Below are 21,195 nucleotides of genomic sequence, written 5' to 3'. Positions count from 1 at the left end.
TCAGAGCCATTTGAACCATCTTCAAGGGGCGTTGGAACGTTTCACAAATTACCAATAAACATCGAATGAAAAAGTACTGCACTGTACATAAACTGGATCTTGTTATTGTGCAGTACCCTAATTACAGTACTTACGACAATGCAGAGGTAACATATCCCTTTGTAGAAACTTTTGCTCTGATACTACCGCTACATGCAAACCAGAGCGTTTACGTCATATGCCCAAAATGGTGACCGTTCGCATTGATGCACAGGGTCATTCTGTGGATGAAGGACCCCCTACATCGTGGTGCTGCTTCCTCTGTGTTGGCTGTACAAGGATCAATAATGCGTTGCTGCATGTGGTCTGGTGTTGTTGAAATATTTTGGTAGACATGATCCTTGACTGCTCCCCAAGGAGAAAAACACTGGCATGAATGGTCCGGAGATTGGACGGGCCAACTAACTGGCCCATCACGTTCATTTTATTGCCAAAATAGTACAGTGTGATACATTTTTGAATAGTTCTTAGAGATGGTAACTGTGTCCTTGAATAAAATATACATGGCTACATTTAAAAAATTTAACGTCTACCCTGTATCTCCTACATCTGTGGGAATACATATAATGTATACCCTCAGCAAGAGCTACCCAATTATGGTATAATACACTGTTTGAAACAATTTTTCATTTAACGCATCAGGAAAAAGTTATTTTGAGTGAGCAAGAGTGCAAGATAAATGGGACACACTGCATTATTCCACAAGCCACCATACTGTGCATGGTGGAGGGTATGTTGTACCACAACGAGTCAATCCCTTTCCTGTTCCACTTGCAAATCGAGAGAAGGAGAAACGACTTTCAATATGTCTCCGTACGAATCATGATTTCTCTTATCCTGTTTTCGTGGTCCGTACGCAGAGTACACACCGGCGACAGCAGAATCGTTTTACAAACTGCCCCAAATGACGATTCTCTAACATTTAATAACATTGTTTCACGAAAAAAGAGAGTCTCCTTCCCTCCAGGGTTTCCCATTTGAGTTAACGAAGCATCTTCGTAACACTTGCGTATTGATCGAACATGCCAGTAACAAATCTAGCAGCCTGCCTCTGAATTGCTTCAATGTCTTCCTTTAATACGAAGTGGTGGGAATCCCAAACACTCTAGCGTTGTTCGAGAATGGGTCGCAGTAGTGTTCTATATGTGATGTCCTTTATAGATAGGCTACAGGTCCCTAAAATTCTCCCGATAAACTGAAGTCTGCTATCACCCTTCACTACCACCGATCTTACGTGAGGCACTGTTTCATATTGCTTTTCAACGTTACGTCTACATACACTGAAAAGCCAAAGAAACAGGTACAATTGCCTAATATCGTGTACAGCCCCCGCGAGCACCCACAAGTGCCGCAACACGACGTGGCAGGGACTCAACTGATGTCTGAAGTAGTGCTGAAGGTAACTGGAACCATGCATCCTGCAGGAAAGTACATAAATTCGTAAGTCGTAAGAGTACGAATGAATGTAGATCTTTTTTCAATAGCCCTTTGCAAGACCTCCAAGATATACTCAACATTGCTCATGTGTGGGGAGTTTGGTGGCCAGCTGAAGTGTTTAAATTCAGAAGAGTGTTCCTGGGGCCGCTCTGTAGCAAATCTGGGAGCGTGGGTTGTCGTATTGTCCTGCTGGAATTGCCCAAGTCCGTCGGAATGCACAGTGGACATGAATGGATGCAGGTGACCAGACAGGATACTTACGTACGTGTCACCTGTCAGAGTCATATCTAGACGTATCAGGAGTCCCATATCACACCAACTGCACATGCCCCACACCATTACAGAGCCTCCACCAAGTGCTGACATGCAGGGTCCATGGATTCATGAGGTTGTCTCCATACCCGTACGCGTCCATCCGCTCGATACAATTTGAATTCGTCCGACCAGGCAACATGTTTCCAGTCATCAACAGTCCAATGTTGGTGTTGACGGGCCTAGACGAGACGTAAAGCTTTGTGTTGTGCAGTCGTCAAGGGTACACGAGTGGTCCTTCGGCACCTAAAGTCGATATCGACGATGTTTCGTTGAATGGTTCGTGAGTTGACACTTGTTGATGGCCCAGCAATGAAATCTGCAGTAATTTGCGTAAGGGTTGCTCTTCTGCCACGCTGGCCGATTATCTTCAGTAATCGTTGGTCCCGTTCTTACAGGATTTTTACCCGGCTGATGAGATGTCGGAGATTTGATATTTCAACGGATTCCAGGTTTTCACGGTACATTCGTGAAACGGTCGTACGGGAAAATCACCACTTCATCGCTACCTCGTAGATGGTGTGTCCCATCGCTCGCCGGCCGACAACAACACGACATTCAAACTCACTTAAATCTTGATAACCTGCCGTTGTAGCAGCAGTAACCGATCTAGCAACTGCGCCAGACACTTGTTGTCTTACATAAGCATTGCCGACCGCATCGCCGAATTCTGTCTATTTGCACATCTTTGTATTTGAATACCCAAGCCTGTACCAGTTTCCTTGGCGCGTCAGTGTGTATAATCATCGTGACTATGTCGAGTAGCACACCATCAATACTGTATTCTAACGTTACAGGATTGTTTTTCTTACTCATCTGCATTAAATTACATTTTTATATATTTAGAGCAAGATGAGATTCGTCACACCAAATATACAGGCTGTTACAAAAAGGTACGGCCAAACTTTCAGGAAACATTCCTCACACACAAAGAAAGACATGTATCCGGAAATGCTTACTTTCCATGTTAGAGCTCATTTTATTACTTCTCTTCAAATCACATTAATCATGGAATGGAAACACACAGCAACAGAACGTACCAGCGTGACTTCAAACACTGTGTTACAGGAAATGTTCAAAATGTCCTCCGTTAGCGAGGATACATGCATCCACCCTCCGTCGCATGGAGTCCCTGATACGCTGATGCAGCCCTGGAGAATGGCATATTGTATCACAGCCGTCCACAATACGAGCACGAAGAGTCTCTACATTTGGTACCGGGGTTGCGTGGACAAGAGCTTTCAAATGCCCCCATAAATGAAAGTCAAGAGGGTTGAGGTCAGGACAGCGTGGAGGTCATGGAATTGGTCCGCCTCTACCAATCCATCGGTCACCGAATCTGTTGTTGAGAAGCGTACGAACACTTCGACTGAAATGTGCAGGAGCTCCATCGTGCATGAGCCACATGTTGTGTCGTACTTGTAAAGGCCCATGTTCTAGCAGCACAGGTAGAGTATCCAGCATGAAATCATGATAACGTGCTCCATTGAGCGTAGGTGGAAGAACGTGGGGCCCAATCAAGACATCACCAACAATGCCTGCCCAAACGTTCACAGAAACTCTGTGTTGATGACGTGATTGCACAATTGAGTGCGGATTCTCGTCAGCCCGCACATATTGATTGCGAAAATTTACAATTTGATCACGTTGGAATGAAGCCTCATTCGTAAAGAGAACATTTGCACTGAAATGAGGATTGATACATTGTTGGATGAACCATTCGCAGAAGTGTACCCGTGGAGACCAATCAGCTGCTGATAGTGCCTGCACACGCTGTACATGGTACGGAAACAACTGGTTCTCCCGTAGCACTCACCATACAGTGACGTGATCAACGTTACCTTGTACAGCAGCAACTTCTCTGACGCTGACATTAGTGTTATCTTCAACTGCACGAAGAATTGCCTCGTCCATTGCAGGTGTCCTCGTCGTTCTAGGTCTTCCCCAGTCGCGAGTCATTGGCTGGAATGTTCCGTGCTCCCTAAGACGCCGATCAATTGCTTCGAACGTCTTCCTGTCGGGACACCCTCGTTCTGGAAATCTGTCTCGATACAAACGTACCGCGCCACGGCTATTGCCCCGTGCTAATCCATACATCAAAATGGCATCTTCCAACTCCGCATTTGTAAACATTGCACTGACTGCAAAACCACATTCGTGATGAACACTAATCTGTTGATGCTACGTACTGATGTGCTTGATGCTAGTACTGTAGAGCAATGAGTCGTATGTCAACACAAGCACCGAAGTCAACATTACCTTCCTTCAATTGGGCCAACTGGCGGTGAATCGAGGAAGTACAGTACATACTGCCGAAACTAAAATGAGCTCTAACATGGAAATTAAGCGTTTCCGGACACATGTCCACTTAACATTTTTTCTTTATTCGTGTGTGAGGAATGTTTTCTGAAAGTTTAGCCGTACCTTTTTGTAACACCCTGTATATTTAGAAGAAGATGAGATTCGTCACACCAAATATAAATTCAATGTAAGGTATATTGTATCCTCCTATAGTCACCCAATGATGACACTTTCCCGTATGCTACAGCGTTATCAGAAAACGATCTCATCGAATCCGTCAGGAAATATATCTATATAGAGAATAAGAGCGGCCATATCACACTTCTATGGGGCATTGATGACGGTACCCTTGCCTGTGTTGAATACTCGTCGTCCAAGTCTTCGAGTCACTCACATACCTGTGGGAACCAATTCCGTATGCTCGGATCTTCATCAAGAGTTTGCAGTGCGGCCCTCTGTCAAACGCTTTCCGGAAACCTAGGAATGTATAATCTACGTGTTGCCCTTCATCATTGTTTCGCAGTATGTCGAGTGAGAAAAGGGGAAGCTGTGTTTCGCACGAGCGATGCTTTCTAAACCCCTGCTTATTTGTGGACAAAAGCGTTTGTGCCTCAAGGTAACTTATTATTAATTATTAGCTTCAGCTCAAATGTGAAAGCAGTTGGTCGTAAATAAACACATTAGCAGGTAATGCAATGACTTTGAACACAGTTTCATTGGTGTAGCTGATGGCAGATGTTAGGGTGCCAAAACTCTACGACTTCAATATACGCTTACTCCTACTATGTGCTATATCGATTTTCCACATCTGCACATCGATGCTGCTACGACATTCTTTCAACAGAGCTTTGTTACTGGAAGTAATTTACTCCAGCTATTCGAGGACGCAAATTCACGGTAGAACAGTGGGGCTCAACCTGAGGTAAACCATTTCATATTACTTTGACAGAAGAAATTTTAAAACCACCTGTATCTCTAGCACTGTAGAATAGTGTGGAGGGATTTACGCTTATTCTGTCCATACGCTGTACATGCATTAGCATTATTAGTATATATTTGCATTCCGTGCAGTGTTAACGCGTTTTGTGGGAAATAAACGTCCTCCAGACATGCCTGCGCGCTGCGTCGACAGTGCCTCATAAGTTGTGCGGTAGAGGAGTCGGTGTAACGTTGTAAAACAACCTGTAGTTGCTTCTTGTTACATAGTGGCGCAGACTGCGAGAGTAATCACTTGTTCGTTCTTCATTTTGCAGACCTATGAGAGAGGGAAGCGCACAAACATAATTCAGCGACCTGCTTGCACTCGCGCTTCTCCCCTCAATCCCCCTCCCCCTTCCCACACCTGTCTTCAAACAGTTACACTCGCGCAATTTATCCCTTAATACGGCTCTACAGCACTTAGAAGTGGTACGCACATTTAATATTTGTTTTAACCCATTTCATTTAGCGACAAACATTAATTTTATACCGTTAAAAGAATATTTTTTATAACCTGAGATTTTTCCATCCCCGGCAACGCCGAAACTATTAGTCGATGAGAAAAAAATTAATAAGACCTTTTTTGTAGGAAATGTAATTTAGTTCAATTTTTTTTAAGAAACTTTTTCGATAGAAGCCACGGATTTCGAATTACTCGAAAAAGAACAGGGATGTGACCTCATAGCCCCCCCCCCCCCCTCCCAACCTCAAACGCACACACCACATCGGTCAGCATTTTTAGTACGTAGTTAATGACACTCCGTCCACTTTGAAACAATTTACATCCACACTGTTTTATACCTTAATTTTCCATAGCTGACTGGAGTAATTAGAAAAACTGAACGGACGGCTTTCCTAGCTCAATCCTAATTTTAGACTCCTGTTACTCCATAAGGTGGTATTGTGTGACATGTGTTAACGATAGTATTGAGAGCGGCTTAAGGACTTTTTTATTTTTACCATATGTGGCTGAAATCCATAATTGATAATGAAAGAGAATCGTGTCAATCTATAAATTCAAGCTGGCTAAAGTACTAGATCAAAGGTCAGTAGTCTGGAGTTGCATGTCACGAAGTACGTTTATAAGGACATAAAAACAATGTTACTCCTGCTATATTGTTCAAATATATTAAGAGGAAAGAAATGAAGACCCTGAAACTTTTGGGCTCGTAGTAAATGCGAGAAATTTCTTAAATTGAATCTGTACACCTGGCTCACAAGACATTGTCACAGTTCCTTGTGCATCTTTCCACACGACAATTTTGTGAACATTGAGTTTTATATGGTGGCGTTTATATATCGACCTCTGATTAACAACTACTAAATGTAAATAAATTCCACCACGCCCTAGTTATTAACAACGGACGTTTTTTTACCATTAACTGGATTCGTATCCCAACTGAGTACCTAGCAGAATGAGATTTTCACTCTGCAGCGGGTGTGCGCTGATATGAAACTTCCTGGCAGATTAAAACTGTGTGCCCGACCGAGACTCGAACTCGGGACCTTTGCCTTTCGCGCGCAAGTGCTCTACCATCTGAGCTACCGAAGCACGACTCAGACCCGGTCCTCACAGCTTTACTTCTGCCAGTATCTTGTCCCCTACCTTCCAAACTTTACAGAAGCTCTCCTGCGAACCTTGCAGAACTAGCACTCCTGAAAGAAAGGATATTGCGGAGACATGGCTTAGCCACAGCCTGGGGGATGTTTCCAGAATGAGATTTTCGCTCTGCAGCGGAGTGTGCGCTGATATGAAACTTCCTGGCAGATTAAAACTGTGTGTCCGACCGAGACTCGAACTCGGGACCTTTGCCTTTCACGGGCAAGTGCTCTACCATCTGAGCTACCGAAGCACGACTCACACCCGTTCCTCACAGCTGTACTTCTGCCAGTACCTCGTCTCCTACCTTCCAAACTTTACAGAAGCTCTCCTGCGAACCTTGCAGAACTAGCACTCCTGAAAGAAAGGATATTGCGGAGACATGGCTTAGCCACAGCCTGGGGGATGTTTCCATATTTGAGTACCTAGCGTTGCCGAAGTATGTATTTATTACAGTATTCTGTTAGTACATCTCCTCCTTCCCCCTCTCTCAGTTCGCTCCTGCTTCACCCCTACTCTGCTCATCTCCTCCACCCCCTTTCTTCGTCCACCTCATCCATCCACCCCCCCTCCCCCCCACTCTTTGTCCATCTCCTCCTGCCTACAACTCTGTCCATCTCCTCCTCCCCCTCTTTCTGTCCATCTCCTTCTCCCTCCTCTCCCTTGTCATCTCCTCTCTCTTTCCTTTCTTTGTCCTCTTCCTCCTTTCTTCTCTTTCTGTCCAACTTGTCCTCTCCCGTCTCTCTGTCTACTTCGCCTTCCCTCTCTCCGTCTCTCTCTAGCTCCTCCTCTCCCCTATCTGTGTCCATCTCCTCCTTGCTCATCGCTGTCTGTCCGTCCCTTCCTCTCCCTTTCCCTCTCCAGGTTATCATCTACACCCCATTAGGAGGCTACTGGTTCTTACCTCCAGAGTGTTTCATTCCGGATCGTAACTAAAATGTGTATCAGATTAGCCTGAAATCATTCCAGGGCTTTAGGATCAGCTTTTTATCCGTAGCTTTGTCTACTTACGCACATACCAATTATTTTCACATATACAGTATTTAACATATTTTACATGCACTTGTACACATATTTCACCTATATCTGTAGCGAATTTAGAGCTGCAGTTACGTTTCTACGCAGCTCAGTTCTTATGACATGTTTAAAACGATATTATAACGAGGGCGTGAAATAATGAACTGAAATTTAAATTTAGTGGCTGTGTTTGTTGACAGAAATGTGAACATATGTGATTCAGACCAGCGTTGACCTTTACTAGTCATGTGCCAGTGGAATAATGTTCCAAAAAATAGGGAAATATGCTCCTGTTTAAAAGACTCTGACTGAAAAGTGGGATAGAAGCTTCCTCAGCACCTTTAAAAATTTTCACAAAAAATTTGGCATGCGAATATATTCACGCCGTTTTTAACACGCAGCTCACCTTTCACTGCCACAAGTTTCCTGTCTGTAGCTCGCTTACACCCACTAGTCCATCGCTGTAAGTCGTTCATACCATCCACTCCCACATGCCCCTTCTCACACACTCATTCAACCCAACCGAGTGTATTGACTCTTTGCGTCTGTCTGTCACTGTCTTCCGCCTCACAGCCACAGTTTCGTTCGTTTTGTCCTAAAAATACTCTCTTCCTCTCACTGTCACTGTCTCTTTCTTGCTGTACCTTACTGCCACTCTCTCATTTATTCCTTCCCACTACTGCTGTCTCTACTCACTGTCACTATCTCTCCCTTCCTCGTCCTTGCCGCAGACCGTGTCTCACATTATCACTTTGCTCTCACCCAGTTATAGTTTCTCCATCTCTTTATTCCTCTCCCAGTGGTATTGTCTCCTTCGCTCTTTTTCTAGAACTGTTCGGTCACTGTGAAGTAAATTCCACTGCCACTGTGTCCTTGTCCTTCTCTCACACTGTCATTGTCTCCTTCGCTCTTCTTGCACCACAACCAGTGTATACTATCTTCCAGTACTTATTACTTTTCCATCTCTTTCCCACTGCCACTGTCTTCTTCTCTCTCAATATGAAAGATTGCGAATATGTTCGCATGCCAAAATTTTTGGTGAAATTGTTGAAGATGCTGAGGGAGATAGAATGTGGCATCTGGTATCCCACTTTCCAGTCAGAGTCTTTCAAACAGGAGCATATTCTCCTTTTTTGTGGTCCGGCAGAAGCATTTTTTCGGTGGTTCTCTTCTTTTCCCAGCTACAGCAGGGCTAGTCACTCATATGAAAAGAGTTTTGTGAGTCAGTAAAATTATGATAGTTCAGTTATGTGAAATTGAAATAACAAGAACTAATTTTATACCTCAGACTGGCTTTTACTTCCACAGAAATCTTGCACGTGCTTCAGTACTACAACATGTAGCTCCCACGACCCTTCTGATGATAATGGAGACGCTTTACAGCGCATTTCTGAGTGCTACGTTGCTTTATAAACTACATTTCCGCATCACACCGGATTTTACGTACGTATTTTATAACCTCTGTATCTCGAAACGGATTAAGATATCAAGAAACTTTTCAAACCTTTTTGAGATTTGGATTCTAAGAATATATTGCAAAGATTACAGCCATTTGCTATGCACAGCCGCCTTGGAATCTGCTGCTCGGTTTTGGTACTCAAGAATCATGTTATGGGGTGTTTCTCGATAATGGATAAAGATTTTTGAAAACGGTAAGATGGCACTTCTAGACAAATTCATACAGAATATATGATTAAAATCTGAGCAGTTTGCTGAAGTTAGCTATTTAGATAACCGCTGCTGACGACGAAAAATGGGGAACAAATCTTTTCCATGTTTTCTCAGGAACCGCCCATGAACTCAGTGATGCCTCCGTAAGTCCCTTAAGGTGCACCATAGAACACATCTACTGCAGAAGTAACCAACCGATCTACTGCATTTGCCTAAGTTGGAGGACGCGTGTAATATTCAAACTTTAATTCAGTGTTGTAGGATAGTTACAGTAACACGGTTCTTCTACTGGGTATACAAACGATTCCTAGACCAAGGGCTATCTAAATCACTTGATGCCACCTTTCTCTCACCAAAATAACCTGAGATATGAGCCCCGAAAAACTCCCGTTTTTATGAGCGGCATTCTGGGACATATCGGTAGCACATGCATGGGTTCAGATAATGTGAATTTGTCTCGCATGTAGTATGTGACGTATGTGCAATAGGATTCAGAAGCTATTACGGATTCTACGTACAATACGTATATTATGTTAATAATGGTAGTTCAGTTTGCCATTGTTGTGATCCACGGACCATTTCAGAGCGAGGTTTTTCTCATTACTGCCAAAATCCCGTCTGTAAGCCTTCTGGACTGTTTCTGTTGTGACTTTTCAGTCCGTCTCAAATTCATGAAATAGCAATGTCGATGATAGCGCGGCTGAAAAGCCACTTGTTAGCGCCTGATCACACAGTTGCCATAAACTACTGAAGTGTAAAAATTATTGTTTTACGTGTATGTAATATTAGAAGAGCATCGCGGTGGCTCAGCAGATATGTGCAATACTGTATGTCACACATTTTACTGTGGTGCAATTAACATTAAGAAACTACGTTTGTGTGTGCGTACGACCATGCAAAAACCAAAATACTTCTTTTTCATTATTCCATTTTATGGAAGCAGCATAGGCAACAGAGGCAGTTTCAAAAGACCGTAGTTAATTAAGATAATATGACATGCCTCCCTACTTTCCCTCTCATTATCGGCAGGACGGAGGGGCGGTGCTTATGAGAGGAGGATGGCAGTAATTAAATCGAGTATTACCAATATTTCAAGAAAGGAATCTTAACGGCTGAAATAAGTTTTTGTGTGTGAAATTAGGTAACCTCGCGCACCAGTGGGAGGACGTTGCCATGAAAGTAAATATCAAACTAAAAAAATCCGACATAAAAAATTTGTCGAAGTAGATAGCAAACTACCTTTTATTACTAATTTGTTCAACTCAGAATTGTAAAAAGCGCAGCGCGCTCATCTAATGAGGTATTGCATCGCTACATAGTACTGAACTAATAAAAACGAGAAGACAGACAGTCATTCATACGTAAACATCTCGTGACGAAATTGTCTGAAAACTCATTTGAAGAACAGAGGCTGTTTCCGTCCACCAAGCCTCAAATGAGTATATAATGACTCTTACCCTGTTAACATAATACGAACTATGACAACCTTCAGAATCATGTAACAGCTGTATAAAGGTACGCAGCGAAAATTAACTGCAGAAGAAAAGACTTGAATATTGTATGAATGTATTATTTACTATTGTGACCTGAGAATACAATTTCTGTGCAACAATTTGAGTTCATTTTCATTTACATACAAGCCGCAGTTAAAACAACAAAGAGAAACGGAAACATCCATTAAGAGAGTTTTTGGTGTATAATGGAACGAACAGTTTGGAAGATCTTGAGATCGTGAGAAAGATGTAACAAGTTTTCCACTTCAGCAACAGAATATAGTGTTTCTTGTATTTTCTTGGTTAAAACGCAGTGTATGTCAGGCATGAAGCACGAAATAGTGTGATGTGTATTTACGTGGTTCACTGGGTCCATCTAATGTTAAACAGTAAATTGCTCTTGCTTCCGCACAATAACATACTAGACGTGTTTCCCTTCGTACTCGTTCAGATATTTGGTGTTATGTTAGTACGTTCGCAAACTGAATTATTGTTTTCGTACCGCATTGGGATGTGATTGAAAACAATCTGACGAGTACCATGTATGGTTAAGTTATATGTAGGTTTTGTTTCTACTGGTGTAATTTTACTGACTATGGTTTACCACTTGTGTGGTATTAACTGGTATCCAGATTTTTCCTGAAAATGATTAAAGACTAAACCTAGTAAATACGGTAAAGACAATTTCGTGCAGTCAAGGTGGTAAAATGGTTATGTGCTTCTCACATTTGGCAGCTATGGGGCGAAGAGTTAATAAAGTATGTTGTTGCCGACTGTGTTTGCTCGCTTTAATTGGAGTCAATATTCTGCAAACGTTACTTCTAATTCTTTCCGAGATCCAAATCACGATTGAAACAGATCCTGTACGGAAATTCAAAAAGATATTGCATTTTTTTTTATTTTTATAGGGGTTACGAACACATCAGTAACGCATTGATTCAGAACTATTAGTATTTCGTAACATTACTAACACGGCTGTTATTACAGACACTACAATTTTCAAGCAAGTTTTTTCTAGTCAGTAAACGGATGCTCCCACAGCAGAAATACATTTTGGATTAAGGCGAATGTCGAGAGAAATGCCTTTGGAAATAATCTTCCACATCCTTGTACAATCCGAGCTTGAGCTCAGGGTGTAACGGCTTTTCTGTCAACATGATATTAAATTCTAACTGTTTTTCCTTCTAAGACTATTACACGCTCTGTCTGACAAAGCGTTTATGAATGTTGAGAAAAGCAGATGCCATGTCGTAGTATTACTGAGCATGGAAGGAGCTACTTTCTTGCGAACATTCCTCGGTCACGGCTAGTTACTGATATTTGTTTATCAATAATTGCTAGATTTAAACACGAACTTGCAAATATGCTTCATATAGTTACATCTTTGTGATCAGTAGTCAGTAGCGGCGGCTGAAAACTGTATTTTCCACTATGTACGTGCAGTGTCCTATCTACTTTGCACCCGCCGATTATTACACACCATTGCATTCAGTCCACTCTACAACTGGAGTATAGAGATTTGTGGGTGGCTGTTAGGGTAGCTTTATGCCGTGTAGAGCTGCTATGGAAGACTGAGGAACATTTACAAGGATCTCCGTACCGATAGAAAAATAGTAACATTTGCTTTTCATAGGCAATATTATCCTTATTCGTGCAGAAGGTGTGCAAATCTATGCAGAACTAAAATTCACACATTAAAAAAGTTTTGCATCACCTCGGTTCCAAGAATTCCGGAACCTGTACAGAAAACTGGAATAGAGATCAAGGTAAACATCATTTCCGCCCTTCTTATTGCTCATGAAAACCACAGATTGCGTGTTGTACCACCATTCAGCGAGACCTTCTGAGGTTGTGATCCAGATTTCTGTACACACCAGTACCTCTAATACCCAGTAGCACGTCCTCTGGCATTGATGCATGCTTGTATTTGTCGTGGCATACTATCCAGAAGTTCATCAAGGCACTGTTGGTCAAGATTGTCCCACTCCTCAACGGCGATTCGGCGTAGATCCTTCAGAGTGGTTGGTGGGTCACGTCGCCAGTAAAAGCCCCTTTCAATCTATCCCAGGCATGTTCAATAGGGTGCATATGTGGAGAACATCTGGCCACTCTAGTCGAGCGATGTCGTTATGCTGAAGGAAGTCATTCACAAGATGTGCTCGATAGGGGCGCGAATTGTCGTCCATGAAGACGAATGCCTCTCCAATATGCTGCCGATTTGGTTGCACTATCGGTCGGAGGATGGCATTCACGTATCGTACAGCCGTTACGGCGCCTTCCATGACCACCTGCGGCGTACGTCGACCCCACATAATGCTACCCCAAAACAACAGAGAACCTCCAACTCGGTGCACTCGCTGGACAGTGTGTCTAAGGCGTTCAGCCTGACCGGGTTGCCTCCAAACACGTCTCCGACGATTGCTTGGTTGAAGGCATATGCGACACTCATCGGTGGAGAGAACGTGATGCCAATCCTGAGTGGTCCGTTCGGCATGTTATTAGGCCCATCTGTACCGCGCTGCATGGTGTCGTGGTTGCGTAGGTGGACCTCGCCATGGACGTCGGGATTGAAGTTGTGCATCATGGAGCCTATTGCGCGTAGTTGAGTCGTAACACGACGTCTGTGGCTGCACGAAAAGCGTTATTCAACATAGTGGCGTTGCTGTCCGGGTTCCTCCGAGCTATAATCCGTAGGTAGCGTTGATCCATTGCAGTAGTAGCCCTTGGGCAAGTCATCGACTGTTCCTGTCTCTCTGTTATCTCCTCCACGTCCGAACAACATCACTTTGGTTCACTCCGAGACGCCTGGACACTTCCCTTGTTGATAGACCTTCCTTGCACAAAGTAACAATCCGGACGTGATTGAACCGCGGTGCTGACCGTCTAGGCATGGTTGAACTACAGACAACACGAGCCGTGTACCTCCTTCCTGGTGGAATGACTGGAAGTGATGGGCTGTCGGACCACCTCCGTGTAATAGGTGCTGCTCATGCATGGTTGTTTACATTTTTGGGCGGGTTTAGTGACATCTCTGAACAGGCAAAGGGACTGTGTCTGTGATACAATATCCACAGTCAACGTCAATCTTCCGGGGTTCTGGGAACCGGGGGATGCAAAACATTTTGCTGTGTGTATTTTGGGAATGCTATGACTCACTATCCCCGTAGTTTTGATCACCACATGACGCTTCGACATATACGGAATGTCTGCTTGCCTTAATACGAAAAATTTCATCGTGTTCGTGTACGTTAATAGTGCAGACATTTCGAGAGAGTTGATCTTTCATAGACAAACGAAAACATATAAAACGATTTTTTTTCAGCGAGAAAAAACTAGACGAGTTTGGGGCTCCCTTGAAGTAAGTGCGAGAAAATTGTTGGTCCATTTAACTGTCCACAAACTCAAAGTGAAAGTTTCAAGTTAACGGTAGCGCATCTGCCGACCAATTCAGATACTTTTTGTCTGTGTCAGTACTGCAACTACCTATTTGAGTCTGTGGATAATGAAGAGAATGGTTGTGGAACACCCTGTTCGATAATTAGGCCTGGCTGCATTTATCGTGGTACGTAAGCTCATAGCGCAATTTTCCACTAAAGAGTAACGTAGGATTGGTATGTGAACTACAGTATATAACTCTACTTCTTTTTTACCAGAGAAATAATAAGTACCGGAAAGATCTACTGCTTGCTTCATGCAGGACGATGCAAGAGTATACAATAAGTCTATGATATTATCGTAAGGTGTTTTTGGAGATAGGATTGTTGAATGATCTCCTAGTTCCCAGATTTAAATGCATGTGTTTTTTATCTCTGAGGGTGAGACGTACACAAACATTCCTTATACACCCTAAGAGTTAGAATACAGTATTCAGCTTGCAATTTGAAGAACGCTGAGAAATGAAATTCATCGAGTCTTTGATAACGTGTTCTAAGATGTCAAGTGAGTCTTGCTTAGGAGGAACGACATTCTGAGCCCCTGCTGTAATTAAAGGGAATTTTCAATTAGCTGCCCTGCGTCTCAGTTTATGCTCACTTTAGGTAAAGACTGTCCGAAGGAACTAGACTATGTACATACCATGCGAACTACGGACATGCACTTCAGTCACGTGTGAAGCACCCTGCATATGCAATAACACTAAATATACTGTTACATGCTTTTAATTGCTGACGAGTTCTGTCGGTTGTACATAATTCATAAAAGTATATTAAATAGGATCTCGTCACGGGTTGCGCAGGTGTACCCCAGCAAAGGAACAAGATTTAAGAGACTAAAACGTCAGTGACAAGAAACAATTACAAGAATATATGTTTTCCGAATAGCAATGTGACTTGGACTCGGAAATCACAGCACAGTGGGTGCAGGGGGTTTTCTCAAACATCCGTGAAAAACTTCAACTGATTTATATAAACCATTCCTTAGGGGATGATACAATTTTTGACAGGTCGTGCTCCATATCCTGTATATTTATTTACCATTGGCAAGATTACAGCGCAGATGTGCAATAAGTTATCATTATTGGAGTCAGTATAATCAATATACAGAATTTTAATAGGTAATGCACACTACATCTGATAGTGTACATTGTATAGTCCGTAAAGAGGAAAAATTGCAGCTGCTAGATATTGTTGAGAATAATGAATCCGAAGCTGAGATAGATAAATATCAGAACACAAGAAGACTTGAGAAAGAAAGTCAATTCAAACACACAGAAAAATAGTTCATTTGGAATTAGAAACCTACAATTTTTAATGATTGCTGCAGATGGAGAAACTTACTAGGATTTATGAAGAGATCAAGTTCAAGACTTGGCCGTTCGAACGATCCGGGCAGTGAAGAGTCTATGAAAGATCAATGAGAGAAAAGTACTAATAGATTTTGAGAGTAAATCTGAAGGGGTGGGATAGGGCGCCCAATGCCGTGTCCTCCGGGAAAATTCTAGGCGAAATGGCTCCTTTTGAGTCAGGAGGGGATGAGGTGTTAAATGCAACCACAGCCCCACTCTGAGCATTTCTAACCACCGATGTGACACCGGGAAAACCTGATGACACAGTGATCATCTAGTGCTCACAAAATTAAAATAATTTCGTGTCACAAAGATTTCTAGTCAGTTAGATACCATAACATGGATACAGTTGACCGTTAGTAGTCTGACTGTGGTACTATAGCGTGTAGCTATAATGAATAATTATATTTTGTTTTAGTTAAATATAGACTCTGAGTATCTGCGCATCAGTTCGTCCAGAAATACCAGATCATAATTAATGCATAAAATAATGCACGTAGTCGAAGTGATATAATCCCAATATTCAGTTTTAAGAGGTTACGTGGTGGGCTCTTACGCTGGATTATTGTAACTGTACCAAATATATTCAACACTGTATACTGATTGTATGCACATTTTTTATATTTGTCATAATTGCAATTAGCATTATGCAGCGTGAATTAGGTAAAGATTGGTTAAAATGGCTCTGAGCACTATGGGACTTAACATCTGTGGTCATCAGTCCCCGAGAACTTAGAACTACTTAAACCTAACTAACCTAAATACATCACACACATCCATGCCCGAGGCAGGATTCGAACCTGCGACCGTAGCAGTCGCGCAGTTCCTGACTGAGCGCCTAGAACCGCTAGAATTAGGTAATGAGACTGCAGATGTAGTTTGTAGCTTCAGTCCGGAACCGCGCTGCTGCTACGGTCGCAGGTTTGAATCCTTTGAACCATTTTGTAGTTTGTAGCAGCAATAAATAAATGAATAAAAGTTCTAATTGTTCAGCACGAGTGACTGTAGTGGCTTCACAGCAACGCCTTTGCCACGTTTTAGAAAACGGACAGTGCATTGCATTTGCTGAAACATCTGTTATTACGCGGACTACTAGTTTTTAGGACAGTTTTATAAAAGAAGCGATCGAGTTAATAATTTCTGACAGCACCCTCAATAAAGATGGCGGCCAGCAGCTAAGCACAGCTTGGAACCCGGCCATTGGAAAGTTGAAGCGGGCGCGGCAAGCGCGTAATGAAAACATTACCCTATATGCCACTGGAGCGAGCAGCAGTGACGTCGCCGAAGACAGCGCGACTAGGTAAGGGCGGCAGCAGCAATCATTCGACAGCCACCACTTGACAATGACTGAGGAGAACTCGGCTGAAAGCTCGTGGATTTTAAACCACTGGACGCGGCTGGAAACCCGAGAAAATTTTATCAGTACATATCGCCGCGAAACTATGCGTCCGTATATTAATCAAAATATATTTGCCATCTATAATGATTGCACTGTCGACGGGACGTTAAACTGCGATCTTCATTTCTTTCTTTGAAACAGATTCAGTTCTTCCCTCACCGCCAACACTAACTTCGTTTGGTGCAGGTATATTCGTGATATTCAAATGCTGTGCACAATACATTATGGATGCTACGTAACTGCCACATTGGATGACTGTTGTTATCTTAGTCTAAGCCTCCGGTTAATTGGCTTCAGTAGCTAAGAGACTTGACTCGTCTTCGGTAGGGGTGTGGCCGAACTACAAACTCATTCAAGGCGACAGTGCTTCAAATTCCCGTCCGGCCACCTAGATGTATGCGTTCCGTGGTTTCCCAAAATGATTTACGGCAAATGCCGTGGTCGTGGTTTCTTTGAAAAGGACACGGCAGAAGTCCTTTCTATGTTCACAACAGCTGCGTCGTCGATAGAATGTTTGTAACTAATCTACCTTCCTTTTTTACCATTTAATCTTTGTAAACAACAAGCACGCAAGAATTCTCTATTCACCAGATGTACACTTGCGAAAATGACATATACTTCCTAGAATGAGCCCTGGCCATCTTAAACTGAAGTTATAGAAAGCTAAATAATTTCCTCAGAACTAGGAAACCGTAAGTTTTAATCAGAAACACGTGTAGAAACAATCTAATGCACTTCTTTGACCGATTCGTGAGTATTATTTGACAGTATGAAATTATGAAAAGTTGATTTAACTGAAAATATAGAGGATATTAAGAGAATGGTTGGTCGATTCGCCCCCTTTTTGTTTGTTAAACGAAAGACTCTCTAACAAACGCACGTCTCCAATAGGAGACGCTGCAAGGAATATATTCGGAAAGGAATACTCATAAAATGTGACTAATGTGTGGTTCCATATGATTCAAGAAGTCCATCGCTTCACCTTTCATACATTCTAAAAAAAAAGTTGCCACGCTGATTGGATTCAAGAGTTACTATTAAAATAGTATTCAGAAACCTATCGTCCGTCTCGCTTCCTGGATACACTCCGTAAATCTAATAGTAAGATTAGGTAGCGATATTGGTATGTGAAATCGCAAAGTCCTGAACGATGGTTTCTGCCGGCCTCGGTGGCCGTGCGGTTCAAGGCGCTTCAGTCCGGAACCACGGGACTGCTACGGTCACAGGTTCGAATCCTGCCTCGGGCATGGATGTGTGTGATGTCCTTAGGTTAGTTAGGTTTAAGTAGTTCTAAGTTCTAGGGCACTGATGACCTAAGATGTTAAGTTCCATAGTGCTCAGAGCCATTTGAACCATTTGATGGTTTCTGGATCCTCCGATAAGGAACCCTGCCGCACTGGTACATTGTGCTCCACATGGGCTATGTAAAATTAATTATGACTGCTTCACCTATCACCAAACCCCTACCACTCTACTATACAGAGTGGCATATCTCTTGACAGAAACAAATTTTCTTCGATGTTTTGTGTAGTGGAAATTACAGCTGTCACCTTAAAAGTGAAGTCACTCCAACCTCAGGGATGGAAAAGTTGATTGGCTGGGGACACTGTATATTTAAGATACTTTTACCACAGGCGAAGCAGTGTTGCTGGCGGGACTCCAGCCTGCTACATTGGAGGAATCTGTTTATTGCTCCCGGATATCGTTCCCGGAATCACAGCCGCTGCACCGCATACCCACTATTAGTAGCGCACACATCAGCGGCAGATTCCACTCAAGCGGCTCGTTAGCATTCCCTCATGGAATAAACGGAATTTCAGAACCTTTCCTATTTCATGTGTGTTGTGTCTAGGCAAGACAGTCTAGACACAATGAGAGGAAGCCGAAAGGCACGCGCTTAAACTCACGCAGGCTGGCGTGAGGTCTGAAACAGGATACGTAATGAATGCTATAAAGAAAAGTACGTAGCTGCTGGAATACTTAACTTTAATCCACAGTTGGTGAACATTGGTCTTGTTGATACAGTATTATCATCTCAATATAACTTGGTGATGGCGCCTTGCTAGGTCGTAGCAATTGACTTAGCTGAAGGCTATGCTAACTATCGTCTCGGCAAATGAGAGCGTATTTGTCAGTGTGGCGTCGCTAGCAAAGTCGGCTGTACAACTGGGCGAGTGCCAGGACGTCTCTCTAGACCTGCCGTGTGGTGGCGCTCGGTCTGCGATCACTGACAGTGGCGACACGCGGGTCCGACGTATACTACCAGACCGCGGCCGATTTAAAAGGCTACCACCTAGCAAGTGTGGTGTCTGGCGGTGACACCACAATGTGCAAAACGTGAAGTTGTTCTATCTGGAAGGACAAATATATTTACACTGGCACTGATTTGTTTTGCTGCCTCAAGGGAACTTAACGATGAAATAACGTTATGGAGAAGACACTGTTCGTGTACGATATTACGTGTTGTCAGATATGTTTATTTCACCTAGATGGTCGTAAGCGTTTAGATTAACTTAGATGAATTCGAAGATCTTTGAAATAAAACTTCCAATCTTATTCACAAAATAAATACACTTTTCTTATGCTGTTAAACCAATTTTATTTATTTACTACCAGGTTTTCGGCATCGGTTGCCAGTTAACTGCCAGAATCGTTGATGAGATTACAACAGAGCAGACATCCACGCGTATTATATAAGTGGATGTATGTAAGTATCTCCCACGTCTCCCTTAAACCACTGTATCGATTTAACCAGACATAGTATACGTATCACTTATTGTCTGGAAAGAATCACTGTGGGGTTGAGAACCACCTTTCTCCCAAAGGTGTGGGGGGTAGGGGTAAAAAAATACCGTAGCTCAGGACGATGCATATGATATTAATCCACTATTTGAAAATGGGAGCACTTAGTGACTTGCAACAAACGTTGCACATAATTTCAAACGTTTGCAGTACCTTTTCCCGCTGGCACGCCGCACAATATGTGATCAGAAAAAAATTAATTGCTTATTACATTTTCGCTGTTCATGCAGTAAAATTGTTGCAACAGGCGTCATGGTTTAATTTACTACTTCTCTACTGCTAACTCTATTCTCAACGAACTTTGCAGGCAGTATTCGCATATACCACTGAATACTTCTGCAAAGCTATATGATTGTACGACATGTAGTTCAGGAGATATGACGTCATAAACACTAAGCTGCGTGAAAAAGAAATTGCAGGGTGAAATCTGCGAGAGATGCAGCTGAAATATGTCTATAAATATGGGTGAAATATGTTCAATGTATGCGAAAACTGCGTCCGCGGACAAAGCCGCGCGGAAAAAAGCCCCTACATGCCTGGCTCGATTTCAACCAAACTTCGTACGCATATTACTTACTATCTGGAAAGAAATATTGTTTAAGAGCAAGCAACCTCCAGTTATGACGATAATGTGGAGAGAGAAGGGGAAGGAGGAGATGGACACGGAGAGGCGGAAGAGGAGATGAACAGAGAAAGGAGGAGGAGGAGATGGACAGTGAGAGGGGAGAGGAGTAGAGGGAAAGAGAGAGAGGAATTAACATGGACAGAAAGAGGCGCATGGGGAGATGGACAGAGAGTGGGGGAGAATGAGGTGGACAGAGAAAGCTGGAAAGGTTGGGTGGGCGGAGAGATGGGGAGGAGGAGATAAAACAAAGAGAGGGAAAAGGACGAAACGAAATAATAGAACACTTAAATAAATACATACCCAGTCAATGCTGTGTACTCAGCTAGTTCACAGATAACAAAAAAATACAAACATAGTTATCATACAAACAATAAATTATTACATTTAAAAACAGATGATCTACTGTTGTAATTTAATAGATTTCCCAGTCACACATAAAAATAATGAAGTTAACGATGAAACACAATGTATCTGACAGATAAAATGAAATTGTATAAATTCAATAATATCTTATCTGTGCAACATGTTTATTGATTCCAAATATGGCATGTACAGTCAGTTCTCTGCCTCTCTTATATGTATGGAGTACATGATGTTACCAGCATAACGAGTTTTTCACTTAGAGCATTCTCAACAATAACTGAATGTATCGTTTTACAGTTTCTGCATCTACATCTACATCTAAACCTACATAGGTACTCCACAAGCCACCGTACGGTGCGTGGCGTAGGGTACCCT

This window comes from Schistocerca piceifrons, chromosome X (genome assembly GCF_021461385.2).
Source record: "Schistocerca piceifrons isolate TAMUIC-IGC-003096 chromosome X, iqSchPice1.1, whole genome shotgun sequence".
Classification (NCBI taxonomy): Eukaryota; Metazoa; Arthropoda; class Insecta; order Orthoptera; family Acrididae; genus Schistocerca; species Schistocerca piceifrons.
This window is presented reverse-complemented; position numbering follows the sequence as displayed.